We start from the raw sequence: 20,279 nt of genomic DNA, 5'->3' as shown, positions 1-20,279 counted from the left end.
CATTTTAAATAGTTTATACGGGTAAATAATTTATTAGTGTTTATTCTTTTATTTTGAAAAACATATTATAAGGTCTCTATAGTTTATCAATATTAAGTCTTTGGTCATTTTGATATTTTTTTTTAGAATTTTAATCGAACATATATCTTAATTTTTCAGGACAACCATAATACGATACAAACTGAACAGGGGACAAAATGATTATGTGTAAAATTTACTCTTTGCTACCAATATTATTATGGGTAAAATTGCTTATTGTTTGACCGCCTTACCCGTCATTGAAACACAAGCTGGAGACGTGACTGTCAACATTAGGAGTATATTTTCAGCATACATATAAAAATTTGATAAAAAAAAATGAAGCATAGAATGAAAATATATATAATTAAAGCTAAAAGTAGTTTTATTATTTCTTATTTAATTTAGTAATTACTAATTGGAATATATCTATTCAGAAGTACAAAAACAAATACCCTTAATACAGTCATAGTGAGATTCAGGGGGACAAAATGATTTGCAGTCGCTAATTTTGTTACAATATGGTTTAGAATCATAAGTTTTGAGACCGATTTTGCAGTCGCTATCATTTTCACACTGTTGTTCAGAAATAGAATCATAGATTTTGTGAAGGCTACATATGCATTTTCCAATGCATATCATTTCTTTGCAATCTTGTACACACTTGCAATCTTTTGCTTCACTCACTGCTCTTGAAGCTTCTGAGATTGGTAATGTGCCTGCAAAACTAGAAAATTTAGGGATCAAAGAAAACTTTTACAATATTTCGAGTACCAAATCCAAAGAAAATGGTGCAAAAATAGTTATAACATTGATAGATAGGATTTATTTCACCCCTAACGTCTAAGAATGGTGCAATTTTACCCTAACGTTGGTAGCCAAAAGCAATTTTACCCCTAACGTTTAAAATGATGCAATTTTACCATCTAACGTCTAAAATGGTGCAATTTTAACATTGATAGACAGGATTTATTTACCCCTAACGTCTAAGAATGGTGAAATTTTAATCTAACATTGGCAGCCAAAAGCAATTACCCACTAATGTCTGAAATGATGCAATTTTACCCCATAACGTCTAAAATGGTGCAATTTTATTCATAATGTTAACAACAAGCTAGGTCGATTCAGAGATCGGCAATATGCCTGCAAAATTAGATCCATTAAATAATTCCATTAAAAATTGGATTAATTTCAAATAAAGCACATATGGATACACGTTTTTACAGATCGGTACCTGTGGTTTTTTATTACAAACCAAATCATGTAGTTGCATCGATCGTTAGCCATTTTGGGTTGACTTTGTCAAATTTGACCGATAACGACCTCAAAATGAAAATTTTCAAGAATTGAAGTTGTTTAGTGTCATATTTACTCTGGAACCACATTTTTTTTTTCAAAATTATCGTCTTTGGAGTTTTTCTCTCTCCTAAAAAATAACACTTAACTGACTCCAAATTTAAAAAATTAAAAAATTAAAATTGTTTAAAATATCATTTAATTCTGAAACATTTTCATTTTAAGGTTGTTATCAGTAAAAAAATGCCTAACAATACCAACCACATATTTTGTTTTATAATAAAAAAAAAATCACAGATTCGGATTTACAAAAAATGTGAAACCACATAGATTTTACTTGAAATTAACCCTTAAAAACACTTGATTGATTTAGAAAAATAAAATCATTTTGAGGTAAATATATTCTGCAAGCAAAATTAAGCAATCAAATTAACCAGTCTAAGAAAAATTTAACCATTGAAGTATCATTGAACAATTTTGTACAATAAAAATAAAACTGATCTTGTCGAATAAGTTTAGGGACCAAAGAAAAGTTTTTTTAATATTTTGAGTACCAAAAGATCCAAAGAAAATTGTGATAAAAACTTACAATAAGAGATGAAGAAAACAAGGACTGGCGAGATGATATTGCAGGAAACTTTTGCCATGGTTAGTTCAATTTCTTGATCTTCTTCACCTCTTTTGTTTCTATAATCTTTAATCTGTCTTTTACTTATATATTATACACACAAATAAAAGTAGTAATCTTGAAAAATCTAGTGAAATCCAAATACTTTAACACATTAGATATTGTTAACAAAATAAATTAGATTTTGCTTCCATTATTGAAAGTTACTAAAATATACATATAAATTTTACACCTATGGCTACTGAATTTTACTAATTTTCATCGTATGACCACTTAATTTCAAAATATAATATAAAAGTCACTGAACTTTACATTTTGTTACACATGTGGCTACTCAACGCCTTAAATGAGTATTGACGGCCTCAACATAAAAATATTCCAAGGTTTAAAGATATTTTAAGCAACTTTAATTTTTTTAAAAATTTCGTTTTGAGGTCATTTATGTATTGTTTGGTTAGGAGAGAAAGTGGGGTTTTAGAGAGGGGAAGATAAAAAAAATGTGGTTTCATAGTAAATTTTGTTCTGGGGAACTTTAAATTTTGAATATTTTCATTTGAATGAGTTAGTTAAAATTTAGTGACCACAAGTGTAAAAAGTGTTAAATTTAGTGGCTTTTATGTTATATTTTAAAGTTAAATGACTATACCGTGGAAATAGATAAATGTCAGGGGCCATGAATGTAAATTACCCCGTAAATTTGTTGACCTTCTTCGCCTCTTTTTGCTTCTATAATTAATCTTCTATCTATCTTTTAGGGCTTGATTGGATGAGAGGTTTAGAGGGGTTAATAAGGGAAGAGTTAGTAAGGGTTTTTACAAATCCATGTTTGAAACACACAAAAAATTAGAAGGGTAAGGGTAATGGAGAGTTTTGAGAGTTTTTTTTTTTTTTTTTTTTTAAGAAATTACATCCAATTTTCAACCCACCAATTCGGTGGGTGTTGAAGGGTTAGAAATTATCCTTTCTTCCCCTTAGTTCCCCTTCTTTACCTTTCCCTACCATTCTCTGTCCTTCATTTATTTACTCTTCCTTACCCTTCATCCAATCAAGCCCTTACTTATATACAGGGCCGTTCCTGACCTTTTGTAGGCCCGGGACGAGAAAATAAAATTGGCCCTTTAATACCAAATTTCTAAAAATAAAATTTCTTTAAAAGTTGAAATAGAGGTTGTCGGACATCCCAAGGGAAGCAGCAGGGTCGGCGAAAGGTAGGAGACACAATGGTAAAAAGAAAAGAAATCGATCGCAAGAGAAGAAGCAGCAGGGTCGGCGCACGTAGACACAACGGTAGGTTAGGTTTTGTTTTAAATTAATTAATTATATATATATATATATATATAGATATAGTAAACTGGAAAAATGATATTGGGTCCCCTCTAATTCATGGGCCCTGGGCCTGCGCCCCAAAATTCAAGGCCTAGGGTCAGCCCTGCTTATATACAAGATAAAATTACTAAGGCAAAAAGCATCATTAGGCCGTTGATCTTTTATTTTTTGGTTCTTGATCGTTTATTTAAATACATTAAACCCGTGATTATTTATTTTTGGTCTCATTAAGCCCTTGATTATCAAATTAGTAAGTTGTGAATATCTAATTCTTTTAAATGTACATTATTATAACTTCATCTGTATTTGAAATTATTAAAAAATATAATTTTTACAGTTTGAATTAAGGTTTTTCCAATTACACATCCAAAACTACTTTTAAATAGTGAAACAATACAAATTTCAAATGCAGGTACAATGAATAACAGTTTGATAATCGAATTTTATGTTCAAAATTACTTTTTTTGGTCATCAATGGCTTAATGAGACTAAAAATAAATGATCAGGGACTTAATGTATCCAAATAAAAGATCAATGGCTTAATGAACCAAAAAATGAAAGATTAGGGGCCTAATAATGCTTTTTGCCTCCCTATAATTTGAAAACATCATATTTACCCGTTGATCTCGCTTAAAGTGATTTATTGACTGTCTAAAATCTAAGAGGCATAGAGATTTTGGAGAAGTTGAAATGCATACATTTTAAGCAAGTTCAGAGGCTAATATATTACTGTAAGCAAGTTTAGTGAGGCAAAAGGTCACTTTAAGAAACTTCAGGGGCTAATATATTACTGTAAGCAAGTTTAGTGAGGCAAAAGGTCACTTTAAGAAACTTCAGGGGCTAATATATTACTGTAAGCAAGTTTAATGAGGCAAAAGGTCACTTTAAGAAAGTCTAGAGAGCCAACATGTCAGTTTAAGCAAGTTCAAATGGTAAATAAGACCTTTTGAAAGACAGTTCTCCATAACTCTCCTTATATTGAACTTATGAAAAAACGGAAAAGAAACAAGTTTGAAATAATTGGCATGGTATAAACTCTTTTATAGAGAAGCTACAAGGTCACGCATAGTCTAAAAATCCTGACTTGTTAATTGTTAGAAATCTTCCAACGAAACACCAACAAAAATCTAAATAATTAGCATTCAAATTTATGTCCTCCATAGTAACATCGCCATTCTCCTACTCCTTAAGGTTCAGATTCATATAGGATATTTCTAAATTGCTCGATGAAGTCACCAATGGAAACCAACGGAAAAAAAACTTGCCAAAAGGACATGACGATAGAAAAATACCCTAGGCAAATATTCCATCTGTTCCAATATTTTAGAGAAATTTTTTTGTTCCATAATACATGATGTTTTTTATTCAATCCATGCACACTAATTACTTTTTACCAAATATACTTTTATTTAAGTTGTCTTTTATTGAGAATAGATAAAAAAAAGGTGGCCTGGGATTTAAACATTTCCACAGATTCAACATTGCACTCTTAGCCAAGCAGGCCTGGCGTTTGTTGGTAAGACCTTCCTCCCTAGTAGCTAAATTTTTTAAGGCTCGCTATTTCCCACATTCTTCAATTCTTGAAGCTGAAGTAAGAGCTAATCCAAGTTATATTTGGCGTAGTATCCTTGCTGGTCTTCCATTGTTAAAATCACAAATTCGTATTCTTATCGGTTCAGGGGAGGAGGTGAATGTATGGACTGATCCTTGGCTACCTGATGAAATTAATCCATATGTTGATAGTATTGCACCACCTGGGGATGAATCGATTACAGTGGCTATGTTGCGATCTGATAGGAATGGCGAGTGGGATCATTCAATCTTACAGAGTCTATTCTCGGTAAGGGATAGGATACTTATTTCTAAGATCACCTGAGTCAGAGAGAGAGACAGGATCATTGGTGGTGGAGGTTAGAATGAAATGGCGCCTATTCGGTTAAAAGTGGCTATAACTTCCTGCAAAATAATAATGGTGATGGGCATGAGGTCGAGATGGATAGAGTTCTGAGCAGCATTTGGAGGATTAAAGTCCCTCCTAAAGTTCGACATCTGATGTGGAGAGCAAGCACTTTTTGTTTGCCTACAAGATCCCAGCTAGTAAAGAAAAGAATCAATATCCCAACACTTTGTCCTCGATGCAATAGTCATGATGAAACTATCCTACATGCGTTAGTCACCTGTCCGGAAGCAAGGCAGGTTTGGATGTTATCTAAGGTTGGAGATCTGAGCTATCGGGTTAGTAGCTTCTGTGATTTCTAGGCTTTCATTATAAATCACCATGATAATATATCTGTTGAGATTGCTGCTACGTTATGCTGGGCAATTTGGAATGATAGAAATAGGCTGGTGTGGGAAGAGAATCGACAGCCTCCTGCTGTTTCTTACAACAATGCAACAGTGTTTCTGAATAGTTGGCAACAGGCCCAGATAGTGAGTGCAGTGGCTGATGGAGAAACAGTTAGGTTGAAGTGGTTGTGTCCGGCACAAGATAGTTTGAAGCTCAATGTTGACGATGCTCTATTCCAGGATACAGGTCATGCTGGTTTTGGTTTTGTGTTAAGGAATCATGAGGGGTGTTTCATTGCTGCTGGTAGTGGTGTGATTAATAACTGTCAGGACCCACTATTGGATGAAGGAATGAGTTGTTGTGAAGCTCTTAGTTGGTTGAAGAAGGAAGGGTTTCCGAATGTTCATCTGGAAATGGATTCTCAGCTCTTGGTTCTTGCAATTTCTGGAACTACAGAACTAGTTTCCCCTTTTGGCATTATTGTTGATGATTGTAAAGCTCTGATTAACGAGCTAAATATTTTATCTGTTTCTTTCATTAGGAGGTCAGCGAATAAGATTGCTCATATACTTGCAAGAGCGTCTAGTTCTGTGTCTGATCATGGGATATGGAAACATAATCCCCCTCAGTTCATTTGTAATGACTTAAATGCTGATATTGAATAAGTAAGATTCATTTGTTTTCAAAAAAAAAAAGAGAATAAATAAAAAATTATTGACTCATGAAATTAATACAAGGGTAACAAATCTTTTCATTAAAATTAATTACATTTCTTAATTATTATGCATTAATCTTAAAAGACGTCTATTGTGGAACAAAGAGAGTAATACTTTAAACTTGGGTTAAATGCACCATTGGTCACTGAACTTATATGGCGGGGTCTTCAAATATGAACATACTTTTTGGTCAGGTCTTCTGATCACCTGAACCAATAGCAAACAGTCAGGGAAGGATCGGATTCTGACATCCCCTCTCTGATACTTAAGTCAGTGAAATACTTGAGAGTACAGATGAAAGTGATTGCAGATAATGAAATGGTTGTGACGTACGTGGGGTTTAGATCCCAAGACTATTTATAGATAATTATGTACTTGGAAACACCTTATACACTTTATACGTACTTTTAATTAGCTTTAGATTTTTTCTTCTTAAATCATTCCGCATTTCATGGTCTGATATGGGAATTAGGAGCGTGCCTTTAGGATCCGGGACAATCATTGATCCACATGTCCTCTCAGGCAGCTTCTTGAAAAAAATTCCATGTAGATGAGCTTCTATAAGCTCCTTTGATATGGAATTTTTAGATCAAGCTCATACGTTAGAATCGGCTCGATGTTTGTCCAAGCCCACTTATTTTTATGCTATATCACATGGCTATCTCAATGGTCATTCAATTTTAATTTGTCTCAATAAATCACTTAACTTTGAGTTTTTTTTTTTTTCAATTAGGTCACTCTGGTGCTTTCAGTGACTAAAAATGATCATAATGATAACATATGTGACTCATCAGCATGAGTCAACTCAGATCTCTCATCATCTGGCTATCATGTGTCAGTTGCTTTTAAGGCAAGAAAAAACAAAATTTAGTTTTTTTCATAAAAATAACCGACAAATGGCTATCACGTTTTGTTTCGGTCAAAGATCTAAGTTGACTTAATATGGTAATTTTTTTGATATCCGAATTCGATCCAGGCTTATTATTTCTTTGTTAAAAAAAAAGACAACTAGAATTAACTTTCTATTTAATATAATTTAATATAAATAGGATCTATTTAAAATTAGAATTAGATAATTCTAATAATACAATAATTATAGAATATTTTTAATAATATTATTCGTTTTCTATTTTATTTCGCAAGAGTTGTCTAACGAATCTCTTAATTCGATTCGGAATTCCGAGAGTCTAAATAGATGTTATAGACGACAAATTGATTTCCTTTTCTATCTATACCACTACTGCTTTTACTTTATTAGTCCCGTGTAAAATTTATTATGATAATGATTAATTTCGATGATTTTTAATCACTAAAATCGGCAGAGTACTTTATTAGTTCCGTGTAAAATTTATTATGATAATGATTAATTTCGATGATTTTTAATTACTAAAATCGGCAGAGTAACCTAATTGAGTCAAAACTCAAAGTTAAATGATTTTATGACTAATGATATATATTTAACCCTTTAAACCTTAATTTCTTTTGAATAATTGAGGCAATATCTAATTTATTTAAAGTAATTGGATTTCACTAGATTTTTTTAGAAGATCTTTTTTTGTTACATAAAGCATAGTATTTTTTATTCTGTATATAATAAGTTTTTTGAGTAATATTAATAGCAATATCTCATTTATTTAATTATTTGGATTTCACTAGATTTTAAAGTTATTACTTTTTGTCTTTGTGTATAAGTATATATAAGTAAAATATATATTGAAGATTATACAAGCAAAATAGGTGAAAAAATTCAACAAAAAAATTCAACTAAGCATGACAAAAATTTACTCCAATATCATCTTGCTAGTCCTTGTTTTTTTTCCTCATATCTTACTGTAAGTTTTTTTTCACCATTTTCTTTGGATTCATTTGGTACTTAAAATATTATAAAACTTTTCTTTGGTCCCTAAACTTATTGGAAAACATCAATTTTGTTCTTATCCATTGATGTTCGAATGGTTGAAGACGAATCGATTTTATTATTTTCAAAGGATTTCATCAGTATTTACTTGAAAATTGTTAATTAAATTTTTTACATTGCGCTATTTTGTATAATAAGAAAAAATTAATATTTATCACTGATTTAGTGATAAATTTTTTATTTTTATCTTGTAATTTCGGGTAAATTACACTCATTACCTCTGAATTTTTCAAATCTCTATTTTGTAAGTTTTTATCGCCATATAATAAAACTTTTCAATTTTATGATAAATGAAATAGTTTTTAGGATAATGGTCCCTAAATTTATTAAAGAAAGATCAATTTTATTCTTGTTGTACAAAATTGTTCAATGGGTATTTTCTTAGGAGGGTTAATTTCACTGTTTAAAGGATAATGTGTAAAAATATCCTCAACATTGACAGTCAAGTACAATTTTATCATTAACGTCTAAAATTGTACAATTTATCTCTAATATTGGTAGCAAAAAACAAATTTACTCCTAACATTGTCAATTTGAGAAATAATTTATGAAACTGTTTCTCAGTCACGAATCTTGTCATATAAAATTCACATATGCATCACTTTATCACTCATTAGTAACAAACCATAAATATATTAATTGACGTAAAAATATAAAAAAATATAAATAAAAATTATACTGTGTTTTGTAAGATTGGGATAAAAAAAGTCCAAATATTTCTTCAAATTAAAAAATTATAACCTCCACTTCCTTTATTAAATAAAAAAGGGTGAAATCTTTGTTTTTTTAAAACCAATTGATATGCATTTCCTGCAGAACAAGGAACAAAATAAATGTGTTTTATAATAATATTTGAAATTGACATAACTTGCCAATATTAAAGGTAAAATTACTTTTTATGTTCCAATATTAAAGGTAAAATTGCATTATTTTACATGTTAGAGATAAAAATTACTACTGATTATCAAAGGATTGCAAGTGTGTACAAGATTGCAAAGAAATGATTTGCGTTGGAAAATGCAAATGTAGCCTTCACCAAAGCTATGATTTAAATTCTATATCACATTGCGACCGAGATAGCGACTGCAAATTCGGTCTCCAAACTTTTGATTTTAAACCATATTGTAGAAAAACTAGCGACTGCAAATCACTTTGTCTCCCTGAATCTCACTGTGACTGTATTAAGGGTATTTGTTTTTGTACTTCTTTATAGATAAATTCTAATTATTAATGACTAAATTAAATAAGAAATAATAAAACTATTTTTATCCTTAATTATATCTTTCTTTTTCTGCTTCAATTTTTTTCTTTTATCAAATTTCTATATATATGTTGAAAATTCTCATTTTTTGAAGAGGGTTGCTTTTATATAGGGTAAATTACACCTATAGCGGCTGAATTTTACTCGTTTTCTCTATATGCTCACTAAATTTTAAAACGTAATGTAACGGTCGGTTCAAAATGGATGGCGTCGGAATTAGGGATGGCAATAGGTACTGTACCAGTAGGTATCCGGTATTACCCGACTCTAATGAGACTACCCATACCCTGTATAAAAAAGGGTATGAGACGAGTATGTGATCAAAATCATTACCCATGACAAGTAAGGGAGTACCTCCTAGGGTACCCGTTACCCGTCATAAATCTTTTATATATTACAAAATATTTTTTTTTTAGATGTAAGATGTGAGATTCAAATCTCAATCATTTGTTCTTCAACCATTGAGTGATATAATTAAGCTATTTTATTCTTATTGATTAAGGTTGAATTTGTTCAACTTTTAGACGGATGATTTATTAAATTTATACGTTGTTAAACTTGTAATTTTTTTTGTATGTTTTAATTTTTAACGGATAAGGGTACCATGAATTAAATAGGACGGGTATGGGATGCAAAAAGTATGATTGTTAGGATAATGAGACGGGTACGGATAATTAAAAAATAAACGGGTAAGTGTTTGGAATTGACACTATCTGCAGGTACCTTACCCGTTGCCACCCCTTGACGGGATAGAAGACCTGAGTAAGGAGCGACCTTAAGAGATTCCTATAGAGACATGAATGAACTAAATCATACATCGAAAATGGAGAGAGTATGTCTAAAGGTCATTAGTAAGGTGAGAATCCAATACATGCAGACGCGTTTTAAAGCCATGAGGCCCAAAGTAGTTTGGCCATGTAAGATGAAAAGCGGTTAATGCGACGGTTAGGAGGACTGAAGAGTTGCAAGGAGATGTAATGGTTAGGGATAGGGGAAGACCTAAGCAAACTTGGAAGCGGGTGATAGAGAGTGATATGAGTTTATTGGGGATTGAGAAAAATATGGTAGTGGATAGGACAAAGTAGATGAGAGAATTTATGTCGCTGACATGACTTGATTTCACGATTTTATATGATGGTTCATGTTAGCCGATCCCAAATCATTTCGGGACTAAGGCTTTGTTTGTTACATCCGTGTCTAAATTTCTAAAATTTAAATTTTGATATTAGTATATATTATAATTATTGGGTGTGTGAATTTAATTTGGTGCTATGGGAAAAGTTTGGAGTTAAATTGATGGTTTTATGTGTAAATTAAAAGTTAAACTAATTTTTAAAAGATTATAGAAAGATAGAGGATCAAATGGGATCTTTGCCGGATTTGGATATATATATTCCAAATCCAAAAGGTGGGCGATGATAATCCTTTTCTTTTTCTGTATTTTTCTTTTCTCTGTCAGTTTATCGTTCTTCGACCGTTTCTCCACCGTTTCTTTGATTTACGGAGATTCGATCGTCTGAATCACTCGAAATTGTAATCATAGCATCCTTATGCATAGATCGAAGTTCTAACCGAAGAGTTTTTGAGTTTCGGTAGTGTTTGGAGAGGAAACGTCTTAGACAGAGTTTAGAGACGAATTGAACGGGTGTGTTTTCTTCAATTAATAGTCAAGGTAAGTAACTATCAACTATATTTTGAGTTTAATGTATATATATATAATCAAAGAATTTTCAGAAAGTGATATTTTAATGTTATGCAGGAATTTTGTAAATTGAGGTTTTTCACGATTTTACTTTTTATTATGAAATTATGGTTCAAATGAAGCTATTGACTATGCTTCTATGTGAATTTCAGATTTTACTTGATTATGTTGATTTACGGCTTAATTTGGTTGATTTACATATATACATATATGTTTTTGGTTTCAATATATATCTATATTGAACATAATGAATTTGATGATTTCTTACGACTTGTTTTTGGATTGAGAAATCTGTTGCGGTTATTGTTATTATTTTGGATTGCAGTCCAAATATGATTTTTATGGTACAAAAGGGCTAATTGAAGCCAAATGATTTATGGTTATGAAATAGTTGGAATTTGATTGCGAAAGGAAATTTGAGCACGTTATGATTTTATGATTTTATATCCATCGAGAGTTATCCGGATCGGTGGTTTTATATGTGAAGACCATGTTCAGTGAGGGACATGGCATGTGTACACAGTTTGAAAGACCTATTGGGTATGGCAAAGAAGTGTCGGGTAAGACCATATGGGATAGGCAATGTCAAGAGACGTCTCGACTATATATGCGGTTATGGATTGATATTTCAGGGGAGAAACTCGAGAATGGATACAACGTTTTAAGTTCATTTGGATTATGTTTTCGGTTATGATTGATTTTGATATAAGGTTTTACGTTTGATTGAATACGAGTTGGTTTGATAAAACACTTATTTGATTATGAATTGGTTTGATAAAACGTTTATTTGTTTTGATTCGTTTTGATAAGATACATTATATATATAATATGAACTTCAGTTTTGTATCTTTTATAAGGTTTTGCTTAAATCGTGTCGGAGATTAATATAAGATATATGATTGGGCCTTAACTATCAGCTCGAGCTTTTAGTTCAGTCGGTTCTTTGACATGGTATCAGAGCCACTATGACCAAACGGTCGAGGGTTTGAGTCCCGACAACCTCATTAATTTTTGGAATTAATAAAACACATGGCGGGATGAACACATGGCGGATGGGCCTGTGTTGTGCACGCTGCAAGCCCAATGGGCATTTGCGTGTGGGGGTGTGTCGGAGATTAATATAAGATATATGATTGGGCCTTAACTATCAGCTCGAGCTTTTAGTTCAATCGGTTCCTTGACAAATCGCTTTATAAATGTATATATTTAGCTATTTTAAATAAAGTTGGTTTTTATAGCTGATAGTTTCTTATTAAGATTTTTGTCTCACATTTTTAAATGTTTTAATGTTTTTAGGTGAGAAAGTACAAAATATAGAGAAGGTTACCGACCGTTTAGGCGAGGTTTGGAAGTTTGGCTGCTTATTGTTAGAATTGTGGTTAGAACTTTGTAATATAATGATATTGGTTAAATTGAAGACTCCTAAGTATTGATTATGATCTTTCTATTTCACGTCCGATGCCGATTGAGGTCATCTAGGGTCGGGTGTGAAATTGTTGTTGTTGTTGTTTATTATTGATCGTCTCTCTCCTTTTACTATTGTTAAATATAACAATAATTAATAATTTTAATGCACTTATAATTTATATCATCCACACAGGTTGAGATTTCACTCATTTTGATAGGTTGACAAATGTTGCCAAATAATAAGTGAGAGGAAAAAAAACATGTTGGATATGTTTGAATGTTAGGGTAAAATTGCTCATAACTATTAACGTTAGGGCATTTTTGCACCTTATCTCTTAATCCATGATAAACTTAATACATCAATAGTCCTCTAACTTGTCAAAAAAAAAAAAAAAGAATGGCTCCCATGAATTTAGCTTGTGTTTCACGAGCTCTCTAAACTTGTTTAAAGTAACATATTACCCACCTGAATTTGTTTAAAGTGAACTATTAACTCCTTGAACTTGCTTAAAGTGATATATTAGTTATCTACACTCACTTAAAGTAATATACATTTCAATTTTTTTAAAAATGTAATTTAAAAAAAAAAAATAAAGGTCCAATTCATGATTCTAAATCAAGAAAACAAATTAACTTTCTATTTTTTAGACTTTTATAGTTTTTCTATAAATATATATAGTTAATTATATAACTTTAAGCAAGTTTAAGAAGCAAACGAGACATTATGTAAGTATAAGAACCAATCTAAAGAAAGTTAATACATGACGTTTTTAGAGATTTAGGATTAATAAATATTTATATAAAATTTAGGATTAACAAAAAAATTACGCCTTAATTAGTTAATTGAACCATGAATTCATTAATTTAATTTATTTATCTAGACTTTTTTTTTGAACAAATATTTACTAGCACGACGCTCTAACCAACTGAGCTAATAGGCTTGCATGTTTTCCAAACTACTTAGTTTTGATAGCTTCTTATTTATCGTGGTAATTTTTGAAATGCCATGAAGAATCCAAACAACAAAATGCTACGTTTGGCTACTTGCTGTTTGTTATTCCTGTTTGCTGGCTGTCTTTGGAAAATGCTACTTTTCCAAAAAGCATAGATTCACTGCTTTTATAAAAAGCTACTTTTCAGATATAAAAGGCAAACTCGAAGTATATAACCAAACACTTAAAACTTTACCTTTTAAAATGAAAAGGCAAATAGAAGGTGAAAAGTAGGTAAACAAACACCCTCGTAATAATTCTTAGAGTGCAGTTTTAACAATTTCTAAATAGAAGCATACGTAGACTTTCAATTCAATATCTTTAATTTAAACGATTTGATTGCATACTTTTAACATTAAAAACTAGTAGCATATCTTGTTATGTACATCAATTGAATCATGTAATTAGTATAATAATAGGTAATTTCAATTTTCAATAGAAATTACCGGGATAAAAATCAAAATTTTCTGATTAAATCATGGGCTAAGGTGTAAAAATACCCCTAACGTTTTGGACCAGGAGCAATTTTACCCTTAACGTCTAAAATGATGCAATTTTACCCCTAACGTTGGAAGTCAATAGCAATTTTAGCCCCAACGTTGATAAATTGGGTCAATTTCAGACACTATTATAAAACACAGATATTTTTGTTTCATTATTCTGCACCAATTGCATAATAATTCGTTCTAAAAAAAGATTTCATGTTTTTTATAATTTAATAATAGAATTTGAGATTAATATTTATAAATACGGTGAATTTTTTGATTTTTTTTGTCTAATCCGTACAAAAAGACAGTGTATTTTTTATTTTTTTATATTTTTCACATCCCAACGAATGTTTGTGATTTGTTACTGATAAAATGACACACGTATGAAGTGTAGATAACAAGATTCATGACCGAGAAGACAGTTTGAAGAATTATTTTTCAAATTGACCCAATTTATTAACATTAGGGGTAAAATTGCTCTTGGCTTCCAACGTTAGGGGTAAAATTGCACCATTTTAAACGTTAGGGGTAAACATGTTCTTATTTAAAAACGTTAGGGGTAAACGTTAAGCATTTTTATACCTTAACCCTTAAATCATTGATAAAGATTAATTTTGTTCTTATTGTACAACAATGTTACTGTCATGGTGAAAATTATAGTTAACATGTTCTAAGTAAATATTGACGAAATCCCTTCAAAATAATAAAATTGAACTTGGGCTATATAGCTTTTCTTTTAAAAAAAATATGGTGCAAAAATGCCCCTAACGTTTATAGGTAGGAGAGATTTTATTCTTAATATCTAAAATGCAAGGACAATATACACCACAACTACATTAAAGGAGGAAATCCCGACCCCTCTCCCCTTAATTTTGTGCGCTGAAATTTTGAGAATATTCGAATTGAAACCGTTTTACCTATTCGATCATCACACATCATTTTGTGTAAAATGTAGTTTTGTTTAAATTTTAATTTTGTAGATTTCAAAACTATGTAGTTTTGTGTTAAAAAAATTTCAAATCAATATAATTAATGAACATAATTAATAAGTTGTTCGCGGACAAAGTTCATGAACTAGATTAACGAGATGGTGGCGAGCAAAGCTTGTTAATAAGCTCGCAAACAACTAATGAACATCTCACAAATAGAATACTAAGCTCGAGCTCGTCAATTTTCTAATGAGCTGAACATGAACATGTCGAAGCTTGACTTTGCTCGGACCGGCTCGATTACAAATCTATTTGCACTGCACAACCTGTTGGATCAAATAAATAAACTTTCATATGTAACTGAGGAAGAGTATAATTGATGGAAGAAAATTCTCTTTTTTTACTACTTGTATTGATATGTATTTATAGATTACAAACATGACTCTTAGTAAACAACATTAACTCTCTATAAATACAGATACAGAAATGACTCTTGGATAATACACTGAACCAAATTAAAGACTGTTAATTATAATTTTATTATTTCAACACACCCCCTTAAACTTATAAATTGTTATCCCTTCGTAACACCAAGAATAACAGTTCTTAATCTGTTGACATCTTCAAACTTCATCGTCATTGATCTCTTCAATCTAGCCACCATCATACCCATTATTATCTCCATCATTTTCTTCTTCCTTGTCATCATTAGTGTCTTCCTCATCCTCCTTGTCATTACCATCACCATTACGCGTGGTGCACCTTCTTCGTGAACTTGACACAATATTACTCATTTCAATGACCCCGAGTTCTTTCACTCTTTCCTTTCTCTTTTCAACTTCCTTGACTTCTTTTTCTGATGCTTTTGATAATAATCCTTTTATGGAAAATATCTCATTCACTTCCTTCATCAACTCGGTCGCACGTTTATTCTCAAGCACCTGCTTCATTTTCTTGTAAATTATTGGAGGTACATTCATCATGTGTTGCTCAACATCTTTACCATATGCTAGAGACTTCCTTTTCCTTGACACATTTTTTAGTAGATAATTGGGAATCGCTATCATCAGAGGCATTCCGAGTGCCTTCTGCACCATTGTTGTCCTTGGTTGTTTCTTTCACGGGCTTGCTTTGCTTATTGCCTGATGCGTTGACTTCTTTTTCAAGCCTCTTCCTCTTTTTAGATACTTCATAATTTTTCACCTTTTGATTTGCACTAACTTTATTCTTTGGTTTTACTTCATCTTCATCAGCCTCATTACTGTCTCTGTCTGAAGACTCTGAATTCTCATCAGTCCATAGAAATACCTCATCTAACAGATTGCCTATATATTTCTTATATGGATCAAGTGCAAATTTATCAAGTCCAAAATCTTCCTCTAAAATTCGACAAAGACTGTTTGTTGTAACTTCCTCACAATTAGCTTTAATATAAGAATCTCTCTTCAAAATGGCTGTGGTAATGCTGCTCTTACTTGGAACTTCTTTCTTCTTACTGACTGGATCAATTTCTGGTAAAAGACCCATCACAGGAGAATCTTCCATTTTCTCCTCATCATCACATACATGTTCTTGTACCTTAATTTCTCCTAAATCCTCAGAATTCTCATCATCATCATTTTCTAAGGATTCCACCAAACATTGCATGACAAATTTCTTCTGTCCATCCAATATATATTTCTCCAATCCCAACTCATTTTCCAATAACCTTTTGATCTCCTCAAAGGTCAAATAATCAACTTGTTCTTTGATGTCATTGATGCAGCAACACATAGCTTTCCAAATCTGCGACTTGATCTCCAATGAAACAATCATGATTTCTCTTTTCATCATGATTCTCAATTTTCAAGAGAATTTTTGTTTGACTCTGATACTAATTTGTTGGATCAAATAAATAAACTTTCACAGGTAACTGAGGAAGAGTATAGTTGATGGAAGAAAATTCTCTTTTTTTACTACGTATTGATAGGTATTTATAGATTACAAACATGACGCTTAGTAAACAAAATTAACGCTCTATAAATACAGATACAAAAATGACTCTTAGATATTACACTGAACCAAATTAAAAACTGTTAATTATAAGTTTATTATTTCAACACAGCCACCTTCATGGAAAGGAGGTGCTTCCGGAGTGAGTATTAAATTAAAATGTTGTTTGATAAAAGTGCTGAAAAAATAAGTACTAAAATTTAAGTATTGAGAAAAAAAAAACTGCTCTCCCTCTTCCTTTCCAATCTTTTCTGTTTTCCACCATTCTTTCCTCATTTTCCGTCCAAATTTCATCTTATTGAGTTTCAGATTGTCCTCTTTTGAAGATCTATTTTGAGTAGGAAGAAAGAAGGAAGTTTGTCTTCCTTCTTCCTACCCCACCGGGTTAGATTATATGTGTTTTACTTTATTGTTTTTTTATTTTTAGTCAGTTTCCATATATTTTATCGGATCTCTTCATCCGTTTGAATTGTATCTGCTATCTGCTATTTTTTCATTTATATCATTTTCGAATTTAGCAAGTGCGGAAACGGTTTATCTTGTACGAGGATCAATATATCTACGTGGTTGCATCAAAAGAAATGACTCAGATCCGAATGTTCGGAATGGCCTAAATGCTGAAGATTGGATTGCATCTACTTTTCTGCAGATTTCGATTTACGATAAATATATGTTTTATTGTTGTTTTATGTTTTTTTATGCCTTTATGGCCTTTTTTGCTCTCTGTAGCCGTTTTATTCTCTTTGTAGATCTTGTAAGAATTAATTTCTTACTGTTGTTGTTTTTTTGTTGTACTTGTTGTGTTTTAATCTAATGAAGTTGTAAGCATTTTCATAAAAAAAAAAAATTTAAGTATTGATTATTATTGTATTAAAGGTATTGAATGATATAACTGTTATAAAAATATTATTTTGAGTTATCAAAATAAGTGATTTATAACTTAATTCACCAATTTAAGTGGTAGAGACATAATCGTGGTGCCTTCTATGGTTACTTTGTTTTTGACAAAGTACCATTATTTTGTGTGTTTTCACCATTGGATGATGGAGTACAAAATTAATTCAACGGTGAAAACACACAAAGTAAGACTTACTTTGTAAAAAAAGAAAATAATAGCCTTTACCCATAATCGTTACCAAACACACTTAAATTTAATAAGTGTTTAACGTTTTAATTCATGTGCCTAACAAGACGTAAGCCACTAACAACTTAATTTTTATTGATAATGATAAAATAAGATGACATAATTTTAGAATACATTTCTTAAAAAAAAAAATCCAGAATACATGTAGAAATTTTAATTCCAGGTATTATTATTTTCCACTAGGAAAAGAAGTACATAATTTTATTTATTATTTTCTAGAAATTAAGGGCATATATGGAGTGTAAATGATAAGATTCATGATCGAAAAAACAGTTTAATGAATTATTTCTTAAATCGACACAACTTATCAACGTTAGGAGTGAAATTGCTTCTAATCCAAAAAGTTAGGGGTATTTTTGCACCTTAACCCTAAAAAAACAAATTAATAATTCTAATCACATCCATTAGAGATCAGTGAGAGTATTAAACTAAGTAAATAGTAACTTAATTTTTATTGATAATGATAAAATAAACTGAAATAATTTCAGAATACATGTAGGAAAGGAATTTTAATTCCAAATATTATTATTTTCCACAAGTACATAAACTTTATTTATTTATTTCTAGAAGTGCAAATATACACTTAATTAGAAAATAGAGAATCACATACATCCACAAAATCCATGACTGCAGATCATTTTAGTATGACAATATAGTTGAGGTTTGCAATCTGCATTAGAGTGGCAAATTACTTGTTGACCCTCTAACTTTTTTGAACTTGCTAATATGCCTGCAAAAAGAATAATTAACCCACTTAATTAATTATTTCATAATAATAAGAATAATAATAATATATTCCTTCTAACAACATATTATGGAGTACGAAAAAATATATAGTTTTTTTTTAATTTTATCGCATAGTTAACGGTATAAAAGTAAAAAAAAATAATATTACGTATAGAAATTGAAATTTATCCCTACCATATCAAATCGATCAAATTGAAGACCTAATATTACTAAGCCGGCTTTACTAACGGGTTCCTACTAAAATAAAATCTTAACAACGGAAATTTATGGGAAAATTTTATTTTTTTCCCCTTATCCCTATTATCAACAACTAAAATGCTTATATATTCATTAGATGAAAAAACAATTAGTAGCAAAAGAGGGTAAAGAATACAATCTAAAACAAATACAGGTTAAAGTCAGTACAATATCCACCAACAAATGAGAACGATTACAATACGCAAAAAACACACAAATAACATGAATTTATTACAAAATAAACTTACAGAACAATGCTATGAGAAAGTGAGGACAATGAAAACAGCTACTTAGCAACCGAATTTAGTGACTAGTTTAACATCAGTCTCTAACTTGTCTTAGGAGGTGTTTGGCTGCTACTTTTCATGTTCATGTTTGCCTTTTCATTTCAAAATGAAGAGTTTTAAGTGTTTGGTTAGTGACATCTTGTTTAACTTTTACCTGAAAAGTAGCTTTTTACAACAGGAGAGAATCTCTGCTTTTTGAAAAAACAGTTTTTTCCAATAACAAACAGTAGATAAAACAAACCGACCCTTAGTCTCTAGTGAATCATTTTAATAAATTATTTATCCGAACTTACAGAAAGATGCTATGAGGATAGCCATGAGAAAGAATGCTACATTAATGTTGAAATAAGCTTTAGCCATCTTTAATGAAATTGGATACAGAGAGAATTTTTCTATTTGCTATTATTGAATTAATATGTATGCCATTTATATGCAATTCTGTGTACCAAAACATAAATTTTAGGCTTAATACATACACATCCTTTTGAACTTGTCCATTTTTTTCATTTTACCCCCTAAACTTAAGGGACAACCTATTAACCCTCTAAACTTCCAAAAAGCCACCCAATTTACCTCTTCTCTCCCACGTGGCGCTGACCTGACAAAATACAAAACTGCAATAATCCAAGCGCCACGCCAGCGCCACGTCGGAGAGGAGGGGTAAATTGAGTGGCTTTTTGGAAGTTTAGGGGGTCAATAGGTTGTCCTTTAAGTTTAGGGGGTAAAATGAAAAAATAAACAAGTTCAGGAGGCTGCGTATGTATTAAGCCTAAATTTTAATAAAATTTAAAATCTAATAATTAAATATCACAACTAAGAAAATCTGATCCTGAGATATATAGATAATCATAAAATCACCTAAAAAATGGCAAGGTATTAATCAAATCTATTATATGATGCTAAT

The sequence above is a fragment of the Euphorbia lathyris genome, chromosome 10 (genome assembly GCF_963576675.1).
Source record: "Euphorbia lathyris chromosome 10, ddEupLath1.1, whole genome shotgun sequence".
Classification (NCBI taxonomy): domain Eukaryota; kingdom Viridiplantae; phylum Streptophyta; class Magnoliopsida; order Malpighiales; family Euphorbiaceae; genus Euphorbia; species Euphorbia lathyris.
The sequence above is the reverse complement of the archived record's forward strand: the minus strand, read 5'-3'. Positions refer to the sequence as shown.